At 36.0% G+C, this 20405-nt stretch overlaps 1 protein-coding gene across 1 annotated transcript in view; it reads left to right on the top strand.

Moving 5' to 3' along the window:
* LOC105963211 (glycerol-3-phosphate acyltransferase ATS12, chloroplastic) overlaps positions 1 to 20405 on the top strand; it is a 66773-nt gene that overhangs the window by 33337 nt on the left and 13031 nt on the right. The window lies entirely within an intron of this gene.

Below are 20405 nucleotides of genomic sequence, written 5' to 3'. Positions count from 1 at the left end.
TATATTAGTAACAGTAGTACAAGAGAGCTTTCATTCATTAAAAGAGGCACCTTTTCCCTATAAAAACATCCAACCATGACAAGACTATTCAGAGAAATAAATAAGTTGGAGCCTTTTAAGTAATCATTTTGGGAATTGGTGAAGTTCTACTCCCACAAAGTTTAGAAGAACACGAAATATCAAATTCACATTTGTCTCAATCATATGCAGTATGCTTAATGCAAGTCCTATATAAGATGCAAAAACATATGAAGTGTCCTACCACTAAAAGTTGCAAGTCTGGACACACAGACTGTTGCAACAGTTCATGCAACTGCATCAGATTAAACAACATAAATTCCCAGCGATTTTCGCAAGGAATCAAATTTCTGTGCATCAAGGGTTTTTGCAAAAGCATCAGTTAATTCATTCTCTGTTGCAGCATAATCAATTGAGACAACCCCCTTTTCAACCAAGCCCCTTAAATGACAAATATCAGTAAGCTTAGTTCTCGAATGCTGAATTGGATTCATAAACTTATTTTTCGCATACAAATTATCACAATTCAGATTATCAAGTTTTTTATTCCCCAAACTAGCTTTGTCACCAGAATTGTTGGAACAGTTAATACTATCATCACATGATTTTAAAGAAGTAATGGCAGATAAACAGTTAAGATCAGATTTCTTTACCCAGATTTTTTGTTGAGATTTATTCACTAAATCAACCTTTATCTTGGGTTTTTGAGACGACACAAAAGTGTGATCAATTTTAGCGGAAAGTGGTGAGCGGGCCATTATTCTTTTAACCATTTTCAAGTACTTAAAACACCTGGGTCGTATATGACCAGGAACATGACAAAAATGACAGGTAGGGACAAAACGTTTTCTTTGAGATGACTGTGTTGATGCAACTGTCGCAACAATTTGAGAAACAGTGGATTGTTTAACAAAATTGATTTTTCTTTTTGAATCTTCTTTCTGTTTCAATGCATCATTAGATAGCTGATTACCCCCTATACCTATACGACAGTAATTCGGCTGATTTTTGTTCAAAATTTCATTCAAGGTTACTCTACCAGTATTAAACTTAGAAATAACATCTTGGGTTTGAGCAAATTTAGCCTTCAAGCTATCTATTTCTCTACTAGAAGAAATAACATTTTGTTCAAGAGTAGAAATTCTTACCTTCAACACTTTATTTTCCTCTATGAGAACATGCTTATCCTTTTCAAGGCCCTTATTTACCTCAGATACTTCAAGCCACTTCCGGTACATTTTTTCATATACATCTTTCACCTCTTCGAGGGTTGGCTCTTCATCATCACTACTGCTCTCAGATTCACCTGCAAAATTAAATGGTGAAGTCAGACTATTGTCCTTATTTAAAGATAATTCATCATACCTAAAATCTGTCGGACAGACAGTTGCAACAGTTCCCTCGGTTCTGCTCATCGAAGTAGTACCACTGAATGCCATAAAGTTAGTGGTTTGATCTTCTTTATTGTTCTCATCCTCATCACTGTCCTCTTTATCACTCCAAACAGTGGCGAGTGACATCTTGTTTTTCTTTAAAGTGTTCGCACACTCGGCCTGAATATGTCCAAAACCCCCACACTCTCGACATTGCATTCTCCTAGACTTTGCATCACCAGAATAACCATTATTAGAAAACTTTTTAAATTTGTTAGGGTTAACAGACTTACCTGATTGAGAGGAATTTCCTCTATTCTCAATTTTTTGACGCAGGCTTTCGAGGTTATTTGACATAATTGCTAAGGATTCTTCAACATCAATGTCATACTCATGAAATGTTTGTCCTTGTGAGATGCCATGGAAGCTTCAGCCTGGAATGCCACATTCTTCACCTTTTTCTTTTCTCGAATATTTGCTCTAAAATTCATTTCTTGGGCTTGCAGTTTACCCATGAGTTCATCTAGATTTAGCGTATTGATATCTCTCACTTCTTCGATTGCTGCAACTCTGTAAGCGAATCTTTCTGGTAATGAACGTAGTGCCTTTCTTACCAACTTTGTTTCCGAGTATTGTTTACCTAATGCATACGATTCATTTGAAATATCACACAGCTTAGCGTGGAAATCAGCAATCGTCTCGTCCTCCTCCATATGAAGACTCTCAAATCTCGTGGCTAGCATCTGCAGCTTAGATGTTTTAACAGTTGATGTGCCTTCATACGTCACTTGTAGGATCTCCCATGCCCTTTTTGCTGATTCACACGATGCTATCAGTTTGAACTGATTATCACCAACGCCACTGAAAATTGAGTTTATCGCCCTTGAGTTGTAATTGGCAAGTAATATCTCTTCATTAGTCCATGCTTCTTCTGGTTTTACCGTTTGCATACCATCCGTTCCTTTAGCCATGGGCGGGGTCCAACCAGTCACGATAGCACGCCAAGCTCGTTCATCAACAGACTTGATAAACATCTTCATCTTCGATTTCCAGTAAGAGTAATTTGATCCATCCAAGAGAGGTGGTCGTACTGTAGACGCTCCTTCACGATGAAGCATATCTGCACAAAACAAATAAAAAATTAAATCCCAAAATCTCACTAAGTGTATCTAGTGACAGGCTCTTGATGCCAATTGTTAGAATTTATTTCGTGCAGATTAAATTATTTGTGTCAGATTCAATTTTTCGTTACTGTTGCGTGAAGTGTTGCAACAGTTCGTGAAGCAGTTCGTAAAAACAGAAATAAACGAGACACAAATTTAATGTGGTTCGGATACAATTGTACCCTACATCCACGGGGACCTGCAAATGAAATTTACTAATTTTTAGTTTTACGAATACAATATTAGGACTTAATCAAAATACAAAGACTCCCTCTTTGTTGACGCCGTTCTTGTATACTACGCTGAATTATAAATCTTCAATTTGCAGCACGTCCCTTGCTCCGCACGGTTGAACTCCCTTCAACGCTGAATCCCTCAGTCGGCGGATCGATCTCCTCCCGAGATCTGTTTAAGCCCTCTCCCGAAGAACCGATCTTCTTTTTGTATAGAAGAAGCAAACTTGTGATACTCCTTGAATCTTGGTGTCTTCACCACAAAGCCTTGAAGCCGGTATATTTTCTATGAAAATCACGTATCAAGATGGAGCAATAAAAACGAGAGAAAAAAAATATTTTCTCTTGACTTCTCTCGATAAACAAGATGCTAGAAGAGCAGCATAGAATAAGAACAGAAAAATATAATTTTTCTTCTCCAATAAAAGGCGTGAAACCTATTGCTGAGGTAGCTCTCCTTTTATATCCTACGCCATAAGATCCCTATATAAGGAAAAGTCAGAGACCACAATCTTAAAAATACAAATCACGTAGGAATCTAAATCTTAGAGATATAGGAGATTGCTTTGCCTTAACAATAAATAATTCCCATATCTATTAAGACTCTAGAAATATATGACAATAAAATATAAAAAAATAAGTATGCTTGTATAAGGATAATTCCCACTATTAATCAATTAATGATAAAATAAAGAATTAAAACACAAGGAAACTCCCCTTCTTATATTACGGCATATCTAGACTTGTGGTACAAGTCTTTTACACGTTTCCTTGCGAAGTCAGAATCCAAAGGATTCTAACAATCACGATCCCATGCTGCTCTCGTATATATGCTCTCCTACGTTTTTTGATTCACTGTACAACAAGGAAAACCATAGTCCATTAGGGTTAGGAAACTCTTAATCACGTAGGAAATAAGAGTTGTGTGATAAGGAAATTCTTTGTCAAGGGAATAAGAATTTCCTTGTTAACACATGACTCACAATATTAAATAAATTAATGACAAAATAAGAGTTTAAAGCATTAAGGAAACTTCCCTAGCTTTAGACACACGTTTTCCACACACGTGCTGAAAAACCAAAATTAGAATCCTCTCGGATTCTAACAGTCCCTACCAATAGCTGAGATCAATGTGCAGGCTAAGGTATATGTCTTCCATGCAAAAGTTAGGTATTTGTTCTTACAAGATTGCCTGATCAAAATATTGAAAAAGCAAGATTGATTGTTTTCTGGAATAACTATTTTTTGGCTTTAATTTTCTGCTAAGTCAGCATATTATATTTTCCAGACAAAATGCCTGCTAAGGAATATCCATATATGATTCTGGTGAGAATTCAACCAATCCTCTGCTGCATTGTGCTGTTAATTTTTTTTGGGTTTGGGTTTGGGTTTACGGTTTGTTCGGTCAAACTTTTCCCTGTTATTGATATTTCAATTTCTCTTTACGGATTGGATTAGTTTTACGGCCATTTTGTTAGTCACTTTTATGTTTTTCTACCTTTCTGAATTCCTTTTTTATTTGTTGGTAGAATTAACTTAGGGGCTGATATTTTACACTATTTTCTTTTGGATTTGGCATTTGGCACATCAATACTTTAATTATTACAGAAATCCGAGGTTCTTGAAGACACCAATGATTGTTAACGGAGCTAGGAATCGTCACCGCGGAGGGGAGAAGGCATTTTGCAGTCCAGAATGTCGGTCTAGGCAAATCTCGATTGATGAACAGAGCGAGAGATCGCGTCGCTCTGCGGCGAAGAAGAAGATGGAGTACTCTGTTTCGCCCTGCTCTAGTAAACTTGAATTTATAGCAAAAAATGTAATAGAAGATTCAAATGTTCCACTATTATATTGATGTTTCCGGGGACTATTATATTGATGTTTCTTGTTGGCATTTATTTTTTACAGCTGCTTTTATTCGGGCGACTGAATTCTGAGATGGAGATGGGTTCGGCCACTTCTGTTGATGGCGCCACTCTGATGAGTAGCTTTGTGCGTCCGACGACTTCGTCAGCCGTTGGAGTTGTTTATATTTGTTTGATTTCTGCCTCGTATATTTCTGTTTTTTTTTTTGCGATTTATTTTGGTTCGTTTAGGTTTTCGTATCTGTTTTGCTTATTTGAATTTAATGCCCTTTTGCTATTTAGATGTTTGTAGAAATTGTACCGAGTTCCGGTGAAAAAAAAATAGGGGGAGCTTGTTTGAGCGCCAGGATTTATAGACCTGGGATTCTCATTAACTTAATGACTTCTTGTTTATGTTACTCTATGTATTTTATTTGTATTGAATCTATTTTTTTCAGTTCCGAGATTAGGGATGTTTATTGTGCTCAAAATTTTGATGAGTTTTTTTTTTCAAAATATGGATGCCGATGTTGGTTTCTTCGGCAGCCACCATCAGGTTCGCTCTGATTCAATTTTTATCCACATGAATTTTTTCTTTTCGTTCACTTTAATCAAGCCCTATAACATCCCTCTATAATTCTTGAATTCCGTACTCCTTGTTGAAGTTTTTTAGCGGTGCAGGCCAGGTCCCTGACCGGCGCCATATCTTCGGCCCATCTCGATGCATATGGGTGCAACTTTCACTTTTGAGTACCAATTCATAAAAATGCAGAACAAATGCATGTTTGTCGTTCTCTGTGGTTTATATAAGAAGTTTATTATTTGTTTGTGTTTACCTTTTCATTTATCATAGGTTGCTGATTGAGTTTAGGCCTTTTTTAGTTCTGCGGGATTTTTACAGAAATTTTGGACCGATATACATTTATCTTTGGATGTCTATAATATTAAATTTGTATTAAAATTCTAGGTTGAAATTTTTGAACACTTTTGTAAAACGCACAAGAGAATTTCCAAAGGGGAGAAAAGAGGCACGAAGAAAGCGCACGTATTTATTATCTTTTAGAGCATTATGTTATTTTATTTTTTCCATTTTATGTGATACTTGTGGTTCCTTCATTACATTTTTGCAGCCTATTATTTTGGATTGACCTGTTTTCCTAAAAGGATTGGTATGACGTTAATGCCTCATCTGTTGTTTATAATTATTTGGTTTCTTTATCACATGAGGTTGGTTTTTTTTTTATTATTTGTGGAATAGTCAACTCTTGTTCAGTTTGATGCAGGTGCTTTTGTTTGTTGTCTTTCTGGAATGAAAATTCAGCAGGAGTCATTTGAGTAACATAGATGTTTTGTTCTATAAAATATCTCGGTATATTTATCAAATCAAGTCCAATTGAATTTATTTCAGTAAACATTTGCTAATTTATGATGTTTTTATGTGGGCAATGCAAAAGAACCAGTAGCTGACGGGGAGAAGAAACTTGTCGATCTGCTTGTCCGGGGAGCAGGAATGAGGTAAGTGAGAAGTTATATGTGTGGATGATCAACTGCTTTGGCGTTTGTGCAGTGTGATGTTATTTTTTGAAATAGGATACAGGTGAGAAACTTGGTCTTCCTATCGTAAATTATTTCTATATTGTAAGCATTCTCCTTATCTCATGTGTTTGGTTTTTGTTTCGGTTTCAGTTCGGTTTCGGTTTTAGTTTAGGCGATGTTATGTGATTTGTAGATTGGTTTAACTTCGGTGTTGTTTAGAAGCGAACATATGTTTTTGGCTCTGTGTTTCATGTCTACTTAAATTTACGCAAAAACAACTTTTGTTGGATGCCATATATGCCTTCTTTTTAATATGTAACTTGCATAAATACACGCTGGAAGTTATTTTTGTTTTGTAAGCATGCTCCTTATCTCATGGTTTCGGTTTCGGTTTCGGTTCGTTTTTGGTTTAGGTTCATTTTCGGTTTGCTTTTCACCTGTTGCCCGTGGTTTCTCCCTTCCCCTTTTCTTCTTTTCGTTTTCATTATATATATAAAAAGATTTGCGGTTTTGAGTTCTTTTGTGTGGGTTACGTCTATGATGGATTTTCGTATGTGTGTGTGTATGCGGCTGTAGATTTGAAGAAGGTTTTCTCCACTTTAATTTCTTTAACAATGGTTACTTTATGGGAAAACATTTATTTAATATATGCAGAGTAATTCTTCGGCTTACCAGGACTTTGTGGGTAGTTTCATTTCACTCGTTACAGACTCGTAACGCGGCATTTTCTGTGTGCAGGCATATTACGTCGTCCAGTTACAGAGATTTGGAAATTGTCTGTTTTGCAGAATGGTCCATTACAAGACAAATTCCTGCAGTACCCCTTCACTAACTTCGTAGCTAAAAAACGCCACAGCTATATTTATTTGTTTATTTCAAACATTAGGCTACTGTTTTCATAAGTATACCTATTACCGTTAATGTCATATACAATGGTTGCCTTCATTGACAAAAATAGAGTTTAGCGTAAACAGGTTATTTCTCGTCCTTTTACAATTTATACGAAGTAATTTGGGTATTGTAAAATTGTCTTTATTTCTTAAAACCTCCGAAATATTTTCCGTTTTTCTCTGTTACTCTTCTTTGTGATTTGCAAGACCACAGGTTGATTTAGCTTTCCATTCCGACTGGGTTATCTTCCTTTCATACATTGCGCTGGCCTTTCGTTGCTTATTTTTGTTTTCCATAAGCTTGCACCTCTACTTTGTCCTCTACTTCATCTTTTAGGGTGTTGCGGGTATTAATTTTCTCAACTTATTTTGATCGAATTATCGTCGCTGTTTGTGGCACCACTTCTTTTCATCTGTGTATCATGTGCCTTATTGTCGATTTTAGTATACCCTTCCTTTAGCAGCTCTACCTTTATTTCCAGATATACAAATTGATCCCCACTTGGGGGTATTACTGGTTTAAGGACCAAAATTAAAAACTATATATAATATACGGAACAAAACTGTAATTATCCCAAGTTTATTATAAATAATATAATAAATTAATGTTTTCTTAAATCGTAAATTGTAAAATTTGATCGATTTGTTGGTATTGAAGATTTATTTTAACATTTGAATCGACATAGGTAAGAATGAAATAAATCGTACGATTTTTAGGCTCAATATTGCGATTTTTCGTAAATGAGTTACACATGGTTACAGCTGAGGAGGAGTCGAAGCATGTTGCGTTGGTAGCGGATATTTCGGATATTGCAAGAGAGATCCACTTCGGGGTCAAATTTGCAATTTGGGTAGAGCGGCTGAGAAGATGGAGTAAGTATATGGGTAATTCTGCAATTTTCTGAACTTTTTCCGGCTGAGAGGTGGATTGCCACAAATTATAAATTATGTGCACATTTCTGGTTTAAGAACCAAAATTAAAAATGGTACATAATATAGGGACCAAAACTATAATTATCCCAAGTTTATGATAAATAATATAATAAATTAAATGTTTCTTACATCGTAAATCATAAAATCTGATCGATTTGCTGGTATTTAAGATTTATTTTAATATTTTAATCGCCTTAGGTATGAATGAATTGAATCGTGAATCATAAGATTTTAAGCTCGGTATTGCGAAATTTCCTAAAGGAGTCACACGCGATTACAGCTGAGGATGAGTCGAAGCATGTTGTGTTGGTGTAAAATTAGATTGATTTATTGCAAAAGAGATCCAATTTGGGATCAAATTTGTAATTTGGGTGGAGCGGCTGGGAAGATAGAGTAAGTATATGAGTAATTCTGCAATTTATAGAACTATTTCAGCGAGGGAGGTGGATTTTCCGAAATTCCAAATTCAACCCCACTTGGGGGAGTTTCCGGTATAAGACCAAAATTATAAATGGTATATAATATATTAATATAGGGACCAAAACGGTAAACACCCAAGGTTTATTATTTATAATATAATAAATTAAAGTTTTCTTAAATCAATAATTGTAAAATTTGATCATTTGGTTGATATTTAAGAGTCATTTTAATATTTGAATCAACTTAGGTATGAATGAATTGAATCGTAAGATTTGAATAGTAAATCATAAGATGTTAAGCTCGGTACTACGAATTTTCGTAAATGAGTCACATGCGAGGAGGAGTCGAAGCATGCTGTGTTGGTGGTTGATATTTCGGATATTGCAAGAGAGATCCACTTTGGAGTAAAATTTGCAATTTGGGTGGAACGGCTGGGAAAATGAAGTTGGTATAGGGGTGATTCTGCAATTTTCAGAATTGTTTCAGCCAAGGAGGTTGATTACTAGAAATTAAAAATTGACCCCCACTTGGGGGCATTATCGGTTTAGGGACCAAATTAAAAATTGGTATATAATATAGGGACCAAAACTGTAATTATCCCAAATTTATTATAAGTACTATAATAAATTAAAGTTTTCTTAAATCGTAAATCGTAAAATTTGATCTATTTGCTGCTATTGAAGATTTATTTTAGCATTTCAATCGACTTAGGTATGAAAGAAATGAATCGTACGATTTGAATCTTAAATCATAAGATTTAAGGCTTGGTATTGCGAATTTTCGTAAAGGAGTCACATGTGATTACAACCGAGGAGGAGTCGAAGCATGTTGTGTTGGTGGCAGATATTTGGGATATTGCAAGAGAGATCCACTTTGGTGTCAAATTTTCAATTTGGGTGGAGTGGCTGCGAAGATGGAGTAATTACATGAGTTATTCTGCAATTTTCAGATATGTTTCAGCAAGGGAGGTGGATTTCCAAAAATTACTAATTTACCCCCACTAGGGGGTATTTCTTGTTTGAGGAAAAAAATTAAAAATGGTATATAATATAGGGATCAAAAAGATAATTATCCCAAGTTTATTATAAATAGTATAATAAGTTAAATGTTTCTTAAACCGTAAATCGTAAAATTTGATCAATTTGTTGGTATTTAAGATTTATTTTAACATGTGAATCGCCTTATGCATTAATGAATTGGATCGTGAATCAAAAGATTTTAAGCTCGGTATTGCGAATTTTGTTAAAGAAGTCACACGCGATTACATCTGAGGAGGAGTCGAAGCATCCTGCGTTGGTGGGGGATATTTCGGATATTGCAATAAAGATCCACTTTGGGGTCAAATTTGCAATTTGGGTAGAGCGACTAGGAAGATGGACTAAGTATAGGAGTGATTCTGCAATTTTCTGAATTGTTTCGACCAGGATGTTGGATTTCCAAAAAATACAAATTGACCCCCACTTGGGGGGCATTTCCGGTTTAAGGCCCAAAACTAAAAATGGTGTATAATATAGGGACCAAAATTATAATTATCCCAAGTTTATTATAAACAATATTATTAGTTTTCTTAAACCGTAACTCTTAAAATTTGATCGACTTATTGGTATTTAAGATTTATTTTAACATTTGAATCGCCTTAAGTATTAATGAACTGAGTCGTGAATCATAAAACTTTATGCTCTATATTGCGAAATTTCCTGAAGGTGTCACACGCGATTACAACTGAGGAGGAGTCGAAGCATGCTGCATTTTCGCGGATGTTTTGGTCCCTATACTATACCATTTTTTATTTTGGTCCTTAGACAGGAAATGCCCCCAAGTGGGGTCAATTAGTAATTTCTGGAAATTCACTTCCCTTTCTGAAACAGTTCTGAAAATTGCCGAATTATCCTTGTACTTAGTCCATCTTCGTAGCCGCTCCACCCAAATTGCAAATTTGACCCCAAAGTGGATCTCTCTTGCAATTATGCCCCCAAGTGGGGCTCGATTTTTAGTTTATGGAAATCCACCTCCATGCCGAAAACAGTTCTGAAAATTGCATAATCACCCATTTACTTAATCCATGTGTGACTTATTTACGAAAATTCGCAATACCGAGCTTAAAATCTTATGATTTACGATACAAATCTTACGATTCAATTCATTCATACCTAAGTCGATACAAAAGTTAAAATCAATCTTAAATATTAACAATCAATCAAATTTTACGAGTTATGATTTAAGAAAACTTTAATTTATTATAATACTTGTATTTAACTTGGGATAATTACAGTTTCGGTCCCTATATTATATACCATTCTTCAAACTTGGTCCTTAAACCGGTAATGCCCCCAAGTGGGGGTCAATTTGTAATTTCAGGAAAACAACCTCCTTGGCTGAAACAATTCTGAAAATTGCAGAATCACCACTATACTAATTTTATCTTCCCAAACGCTCCACCCAAATTGCAAATTTGACTCCAAAGTGGATTTCTCTTGCAATATCCGAAATATCCGCCACCATAGCATCATGCTTCGACTCCTCGCGTGTAACTCATTTACGAAAATTCACAGTACCGAGATTAAAATGTTATGATTTGCGATTCAAATCTTACGATTCAATTCATTCATACCTAAGTCGATTCAAATATTAAAATGACTCTTAAATATCAACAAAACGATCAAATTTTACAATTTATGAATTAAGAAAACTTTAATTTATTATATTATTAATAATAAACTTGGGATGTTTACAATTTTGGTCCCTATATTATATACCATTTTTAATTTTGGTCCTTATACCGGAAATTCCCCCCAAGTGGGGTTGAATTTGGAATTTCTTAAAATCCACCTCCCTAACTGAAACAGTTCTATAAATTGCAGAATTACTCATATATTTACTCCATCTTCCTAGCCCCTCCACCCAAATTGCAAATTTGACCCCTAATTGGATGTCGTTTGCAGTAAATCGATCAAATTTTACGAATTACGATTTCAGAAAACTTTAGTTTATTATATTATTTATAATAAACCTCGTATAACTACACTTTCGGTCCCCATATTATATACCATTTTTTATTTTGGCCCTTAAATCGGAAATGCCCCCAATTGGGGTCAATTTGTAATTACTCGAAACCCACCACCTCCCTGGCTGAAACAGTTATGAAAATTGCAGAATTACCCTGATGATGCTAGAGATAGATCACCTTAGAGTGTTGAAGTAGGATGAGCTGGAAGAGCAGAGTGGATCACTGGCTCACGAGCTTGATGACCTTGAGATACCTGCAATCATAGAACACGTGAACTAGGCCGGCGGTTGATCCCGCGGAAACCCCTCCGACGCTCAAGTCAGACGTGCGGATAGTGGAAATAGTCCAGAGAATACAGTTGATAGTATTGCTCAGTTAATAGGACGTACCTTAAGGAATGAGTTCAAACCTTTATTTATAGCTTAGTTGAGATTGTCGGGCCCAAACCTTACTTGAAGGTGATTGGGCCTCGGTGATAGTGGTCTTCGATATTGGGCTCGTGGCCCAGTAGGTAAATAATTTGTAGACCTATTGGGTTGGGCCAATTAGGCATATCACACCCCTATACTTACTCCATCTTCTCACCAGCTACACCCAAATTGCAAATTTGACCCCAAAGTGGATCTCTCTTGCAATATCCAAAATATCCATCACTAACGCAGCATGCTTCGACTCCTCCTCAGCCGTAATCGCGTGTGACTCGTTTACGAAAATTCGTAAACCGAACTTAAAATCTTATGATTCATGATTCAAATCTTATGATTCAATTTATTCACACCTAAGTCGATTCAAATGTTAAAATAAATATTAAATATCAACAAATCGATCAAATTTTACCATTTACGATTTAAGAAACATTTAGTTTATTATATTATTTATAATTAAGTTGAGATAATTACAGTTTTGGTCCCGATATTATATTTCATATTTTAATTTTGGTTCTTAAACCGGTAATGCCCAAGTGGGGGTCAATTTGTAATTTCTGGTAATCCACCTTGTTGGCTGAAACAGTTCTGACAATTGCAGAATTACGCTTATACTTACTCCATCTTCCAAACCGCTACACCCAAATGGCAAATTTGACCCCAAATGGATCTCTCTTGCAATATCCGAAAAATCCACCACCAACGCAGCATGCTTCGACTCTTCATCAGTTGTAATCGCTTGTGACACGTTTACGAAAATTCGCAACATCGATCTTAAAATCTTATGATTCACGGTTCAAATCTTACGATTCAATTCATTCATACCTAAGTCGATTCAAATGGTAAAATACATCTTAAATATCAACAAATTGATCAAATTTTACGAATAATGATTTAAGAAAACTTTAATTTATTATATTATTTAAAATAGACTTGGGATAATTATAGTTTTGGTCCCTATATTATATACCATTTTTAATTTGGTCCTTAAACCGGAAATGCCCCCCAAGTAGGGGTCAATTAGTAATTTCTGGAAATCCACATCCCTTGGTGAAACAGTTCTGAAAATTACAGAATCGCCCCTGTACTTACTCCATCTTCGTAGCCGATCCACCCAAATTGCAAATTTGACCCCAAAGTAGATCTCTCTTGCAATATCCGAAATATCCAGCACCAACGCAACATGCTTCGACTCTCGATCAGCTGTAATCGCTTGTGACTCGTTTACGAAAATTCGCAACAACGATCTTAAAATCTTATGATTCACGGTTCAAATCTTACGATTCAATTCATTCATACATAAGTTGATTCAAATGCTAAAATACATCTTAAATATCAATAAATTGATCAAATTTTACGATTAATGATTTAAGGAAACTTTATTTATTATATTATTTAAAATAGACTTGGGATAATTATAGTTTTGGTCCCTATATTATATACCATTTTTAATTTTGGTCCTTAAACCGGAAATGTCTCCCCAAGTAGGAGTCAATTAGTAATTTCTGGAAATCCACCTCCCTTGCTGAAACAGTTCTGAAAATTGCAGAATCGCCCATGTATTTACTCCATCTTCGTAGCCGATCCACCCAAATTGCAAATTTGACCCCAAAGTGGATCTCTCTTGCAATATTCGTAATATCCGCCACTAACGCAGCATGCTTCGACTCCTCCTCGGCTATAACCGTATGAGACTCATTGACGAAAATTCGCAATACCGAGCTTAAAATCTTATGGTTTACGATTCAATTCATTCATACCTAAGTGATTCAGATGTTAAAATAAATCTTAAATATCAACAAATCGATCAAATTTTAAAATTTATGGTTTAAGAAAACTTTAATTTATTATATTATTTATAATTAACTTGGGATAACAACAAGTTGTGTCCCTATATTATATACCATTTTTAATTTGGTCCTCAAACTGGAAATGCCCCCAGTGGGGGTCAATTTATAATTTTGGAAATCCAACCTCCTGGGTGAAACAATTCTAAAAATTGCAGAATCACCCCTATACTTTCTCCATTTTCCTAGCCGCTCTACCCAAATTGCAAATTTGACCCCAAAGTGGATCTGTCTTGCAATATACGAATTATCCGCAACCAACGCAACATGCTTCAACTCCTCCTGAGCTATAATCTCGTGCGACTCATTTACGAAAATTCGCAGTACCAAGCTTAAAATCTTATAATTTACGATGCAAATCTCACGATTCAATTCATTCATAATACATATGTTGCATGCTTCGACTCCTCTTGAGTTGTAATCGCGTGTGACTCATTTAAAAAAATTCGCAATACCGAGCTAAAAATCAAATGATTTACGATTCAAATCTTACGATTCAATTCATTCATACCTTTGTCGATTCAAATGTTCAAATAAATCTTATATATCAACAAATCGATCAAATTTTACGATTTTACGATTTAAGAAAACTGTACTTTGTTATATTATTTAAATAAACTTGGGATAAATCAGTAGCATCCATCGCAACAATGAGTCCCACAATGATCATGTACAAACATTCTATTCTTTACATTTCAAAGAATACTAGCTTGTATGACATCAGCTCTATATCATTAATAAATATAATTTTTGATCCTTTACCTTTTTACATATCAATATTATCTCTTATTTCATAGCCCGTCTCACAATATACAATGCTCTGTTTTAATGTAATCCTTATATTCAGTCTTCTAATATTGATCGAGATATGGGAGCAACTTTGACGTAGCATATCATCAACCCGTTCAAACTCACGCCAACATAAAAACACATTTTGCAAATATATAAACAGGGCACTGGCACCGCGCATTGCGCGGTGCTCCTCACCTAGTGTGTGTGTGTGTGTGTGTGTGTGTGTGTGTGTGTATATATATATATATATATATATCATACGCATGATTTTATATGATACGTGTGAAATTAAAATTGGTGTTGATTTGTTAAATGTGATATGGATGTTTTGATTGGTAATTTCTATATATACAAATTAATATTATATATAAAGTTAATAATTATTGTTAATGACATGTATAATTATATAAATGATGACGTGTTTTTTGATTAATTTTCTTAACCAATCAAATGGACACATGGGATGAATTTAAGGACATGTAATCATTTGAAAATTGACAAATGTCAATCAATTAGGTGTGAAATTCAACTTTAATTTTATATAGTATATAGATTATCTTATGATAAAATAATCAATAATTTTAATAAGTTCTTGTCAACAGTTGAGGTTAATCGATTTAAATTAATTGAAATGAGTTATAATCTATTTTTTTAAATAAACATCTTATTCTATTTTTCATTTGATTTTTCACACTATCGATTTTAAAAACATAGGTGAGTTTGTATTAAGTCAACGGGTTTGTTTATATATTGAATTGATTCAATAGTTTATATTTTTCAATAGTAGAGATTATATTGATATAGTAATTAATAATTGATGTTTTGAAGTATTGAACCGTGATTCTATATATTTTTTATATTGCATTTGTTAATAATTTATTCAAGGGGTCTTTATAAATAAGTCCATCAATGGGTACTTATTTATAAAGCGATCAAGACAAAAAACTCGTTTACCAATAAGTCTACACATGGTCCTGATTTTTGTAAATGACTAAAATAACCCCTCATACTTTAATATGCTCCAATTTCATCCTTAACTTAATTTAACCTCAATTTGACCCAAAATTTTACAAATTATTCAATATTGACCCAAAACTTAAAAAAAAAAAAAAAAATTCAACAACTTTTTTTTTTCCCACCGGATTCTGGCGTTGACTTTCCATTTTTTTTTTCCCACCGGATTCTGGCAGCACATTTACATAAATGTATTGTCAACGACAGTACAATTACGTTAATTAACTATCAATGACAGTATAATTACGTTAATTTACTGTCAGTGACAGCACAATTACGGTCAAAGTTTAGCGGCGGGCGTGAACAAAAAAAAAACAAACCAAGAAAAGAAAAAAGCAAAAAAACAAAAGTCAACGCGGAGACCGGCGTTGACCGCCGCTGGTCAACGCTGGAAACCAGAGAAAAAATCCGAAAGAAATTTTTTTTTGAAAAGTCAACGCCGGAATCAGGCAGCAAAAAAATATTTTTTGAAAAAAAAAATTTGAAAAGAAAATGTTTTGGGTCAAAATTGAATAATTTGTGAAATTTGGGGTCAAATTGAGATTAAGTTAAGTTAAGGGTGAAATTTGAGCATATTAAAGTATGCTCCAAAAAAAAGTCAAAATTCAAATTTTGTGGTCAAAATTGGGGTTTTGTGGAAAAATTGATTAAATTGGGGTTAGAATTAAGAATTGGGTATAAATGATTGAGGGTAATACTGACATATATAGATGAATGTTTTCTTTATTTATAATAAATATTAAAGGGATGAGCTTACTGGTGAAAGAGATGTAGCCCGTAAACCTAGAATAATAAACATCATTGGTTGAAGACTTATTCACAAAAACCCATTTATTTAAAATTAATTTAATAATAAAATTAATATGAAAATTAATAATTTATTTAACATATTTATCATTTTTTACACCAGTGTTTTGTATTATATATATTTATTGTCAACTTTTAATCAATTATGTTGGTTGACCAATGATAAGAGTTGTTCATTCTTCCGAGTAATTGAACCCCCTGCAAGTTTTTGGACAAAAAAAAACCAGAAAATCCGGGTTGATCCTGATAAAGATAATACTTAAGAAAGTCAAAGGAGGAAATCAAGGCTATCAAACAAAGGATAAAATCATGGGAATTCAAATTCAAAGAATCCGTATGAAATTATTCTAATTGATTTAATCAATTTAATATTGTAACTTATTTCCTATTTTGAACATTTTATAATCTGTATATATATTCCCTGTATTGATGTAAATGAAACACAATTCATCTTCTTCTAATCTCTTCATGGTATCGAGCCAAGGGTGATCCTTGGTTATAAATTTTTTTTTTGTTTTCCAGCACAATTTTCAGCAAACCCATCATCCAAATCTTCATTTCAATGGCAACCGAGACTCCCCAAATCACTATTCCTAATACCCAAGAGCCCACAAAACCACTAACCATGATTACCATCCACAACTCAATTAAACTCACACCAACAAATTATCTTTCTTGGAAAACCCAGATGGAAGCCATTCTTATTGGCTATGACCTGCAAAAATTTATTGATGGGTCACACCCTTCTCCTCCTACCACCATCACTACGAATAATGTCATTTCTCCTAATCCTCAATATCTAACATGGCTCCGTCAAGACAAACTATTGTTTGGAGCTCTTGTTGGCACTCTCTCCTCCTCTTTAGTACCTCTCATCACACAATCTCAAACCTCCTATGAAGCCTGGAAAATACTCGCCAACACCTATGCTCGACCATCTCGTGGTCATATCAAGCAACTCAAAGATCATCTTAAAAACATCACCAAAGGATCTCAATCCATTACCGAATACATGCAGTCCATCAAAACTCGAGCCGACGAACTTGCGGCCCTTGGCAAACCTCTCGATCTTGAAGATCTGATAGAAAAAGTACTTGAAGGTCTTGATGAAAACTATCAATCCATCATCGATTCCGTGAATGGGCGCGACTCCACCATTTCATTCGATGAACTCCACGAAAAACTCATAAACAAAGAACTCTCTCTCCGCAACAAAATAAACTCCTCCACCATACCAGCATCTGCTTATCTTACGAATGTCCGCTCGGCTCATAGATCCACAACTAATACCACCCATCGTCTTCCTGGGTTTACATCTACACCCACTCAAACCACCACTCGAAATTTCTCCTCAAACACTCGTGACAGTCGACCTCCTTCTCGTCCATTTCTTGGTCGATGCCAATGGTGCAATACTCAAGGTCATGTAGTCTCCCGTTGTCCCACTTTCCGACAACAATTTCCACATGTGCAGCCGCCCCCTCGTTTGGGAAATTCATCTCAATTCCGTCAATCACCTGCCTGGCAAATGCAAGCTAATGTTGCAACAACCAATCCAAATACCAACAAATGGCTGCTTGATAGTGGAGCCTCACACCACGTCACCACTGATCTAAGCAATTTGGCTCTTCACAATCCTTATGAAGGCACCGATGAAATTATGATTGGTGACGGCAATGGTCTGCCTATATCCCACACTGGTTCAACCCTACCTACTACTCCATCTCACTCATTTACATTATCTAATGTCTTATGTGTTCCCACCATGAAACGCAATCTCATTTCTATTTCCCAATTCTGCAAAGCTAACAATACTTCTATTGAGTTCTTACCCTATGTATTTCATGTGAAGGATCTTCCTACGGGGGCAATCCTACTGCAGGGTCGGACTAAGGATGGTGTATACGAATGGCCAACCTCCACCACTCAGTCACCCTTAATCGCATTTTCCAGTGTCAAGACCACTTCGTCCGAGTGGCACCATAGACTAGGACATCCTTCCTTGTCGGTTCTCAAAAATATTGTGTCTTCATTTAATTTAGATGTCTCTTATTCCTCCACCGTCGGTTTTAATTGCAATTCGTGTCAATGTAATAAAAGTCACAAGTTACCATTTTCTACTTCTACTCTAACCACATCTTCCCCACTTGAAGTACTCTTCACTGACTTGTGGACATCACCCGTCCACTCAGTTGACAACTTCAAGTACTACGTCATCTTCGTCGACCATTACACAAAATACATATGGCTTTATCCCCTTAAACGCAAATCTGACACACATGATGTCTTTGTTCGCTTCAAAGCCCTAGTGGAAAAATTCTTTGGTCGTCCGATCATAACACTTTACTCTGACAATGGGGGGGAATTTCAAGCTCTATCTTCATTCTTAACAATTAATGGGGTCTCACATCTTACTTCTCCACCTCACACACCTGAACACAATGGGTACTCTGAACGCCGTCATCGGCATATAGTCGAAACTGGTCTTTCTCTTCTCACCCATGCATCTATGCCTCTATCATACTGGCATTTGGCATTTTCTACTGCCGTCTACCTCATAAATCGTCTTCCCACCCCAACCTTAAACCAACTATCACCATATTTCAAACTCTTTGGTAAATCTCCCAACTACTCTAAGCTCCGAAGCTTTGGATGTCTCTGCTATCCTTGGCTTCGCCCATACACATTTCACAAACTCGAACCACGTTCTTCTCCTTGTGTATTTGTCGGATATTCTCCCACTCAAAGTGCATATTTGTGTCTTGACACATCCACAAACCGTCTATACACATCCCGCCATGTTCGCTTTGTTGAGTCCATATTTCCATTTAGTGTGTCTCACTCTTCCACTCCTCGTGTCACTTCATCGGTTCTCTCTGAGTGGTGCTCCATGACATTGCCCGTGTCGGCTACACCATCCCTAACCACCGACCCTGCTCCCTCACCAATTACTACCACGAACTCAAACCAACTCCAACAGCCAAATGATCCCACCAACGAAACACCCACTCCAGAATCTAACAGTCATTCGACAGTCCAACATAATCCCACTCAACCTGACCTCATACCCGCATCCCGTGTTATAATCACCCGCTCCAAACACAATATTCACAAACCGATTCAAAAACTTACCCTTACTGCTCAACTCCAAGAACATACCCTCGAACCCACTACCGTTACCCAAGCACTCAAAGAACCCAAGTGGCGGAAAGCTATGTCCGATGAATTTGATGCTTTAATCCGTAATGGGACATGGGAACTAGTGCCCTCTCACCCAACTCAAAACTTGATCGGATGTAAGTGGATATTTCGAACCAAATATTTATCTAACGGCTCTATTGACAGGTACAAAGCTCGCTTGGTCGCAAAAGGGTTTCATCAACGCCCTGGCATTGATTATTTTGAAACTTTCAGTCCAGTCATCAAGCCATCTACTGTTCGTCTTGTTCTCAGTCTAGCGGTCAGCCATGGATGGTCACTTAGACAACTTGATGTCAATAATGCATTCCTTCAGGGAACACTTAATGGGGATGTATTTATGTCTCAACCTCCGGGTTTCATCGATCGTGATTATCCTCATCATGTCTGCAAACTACACAAGGCTATATATGGCCTAAAACAAGCTCCACGGGCCTGGTATAATGAGTTGCGCCAATTTCTTCTCCAATCCGGTTTCACCAATTCCATTGCAGACAGCTCCTTGTTCATTTTCACCAACCACGGCACCATCTTATATCTTCTAGTCTACGTCGATGACATCATCATCACTGGCAATAATGTCGAAGCCGTGAAACTCTTCATCAAACAGCTATCCGAACGATTCTCTTTGAAGGATCTTGGCCCCTTAACATACTTCCTTGGAGTTGAAGTAAATGTTCACAAAGATGGCCTTTTCTTGAGTCAACGAAAGTACATTGCTGATCTTCTTGCAAAAACTCACATGACTGCAGCCAAGCCAGCTCGCACACCACTTGCCACTAGTCCTGTCCTCACGTTACAATCAGGCAATCCTTTATCTGATCCAACTGAATATCGGACAATTGTTGGTAGTCTCCAATATCTCTCTCTCACTCGGCCGGACATTGCTTACACAGTTAACAAAC

This window comes from Erythranthe guttata, chromosome 5 (assembly GCF_056151865.1).
Source record: "Erythranthe guttata isolate IM_541 chromosome 5, IM_541, whole genome shotgun sequence".
In the NCBI taxonomy this organism is placed as follows: domain Eukaryota; kingdom Viridiplantae; phylum Streptophyta; class Magnoliopsida; order Lamiales; family Phrymaceae; genus Erythranthe; species Erythranthe guttata.
Note: the sequence above shows the minus strand (reverse complement) of the source record. Positions and strands in the feature narration are given on the sequence as shown.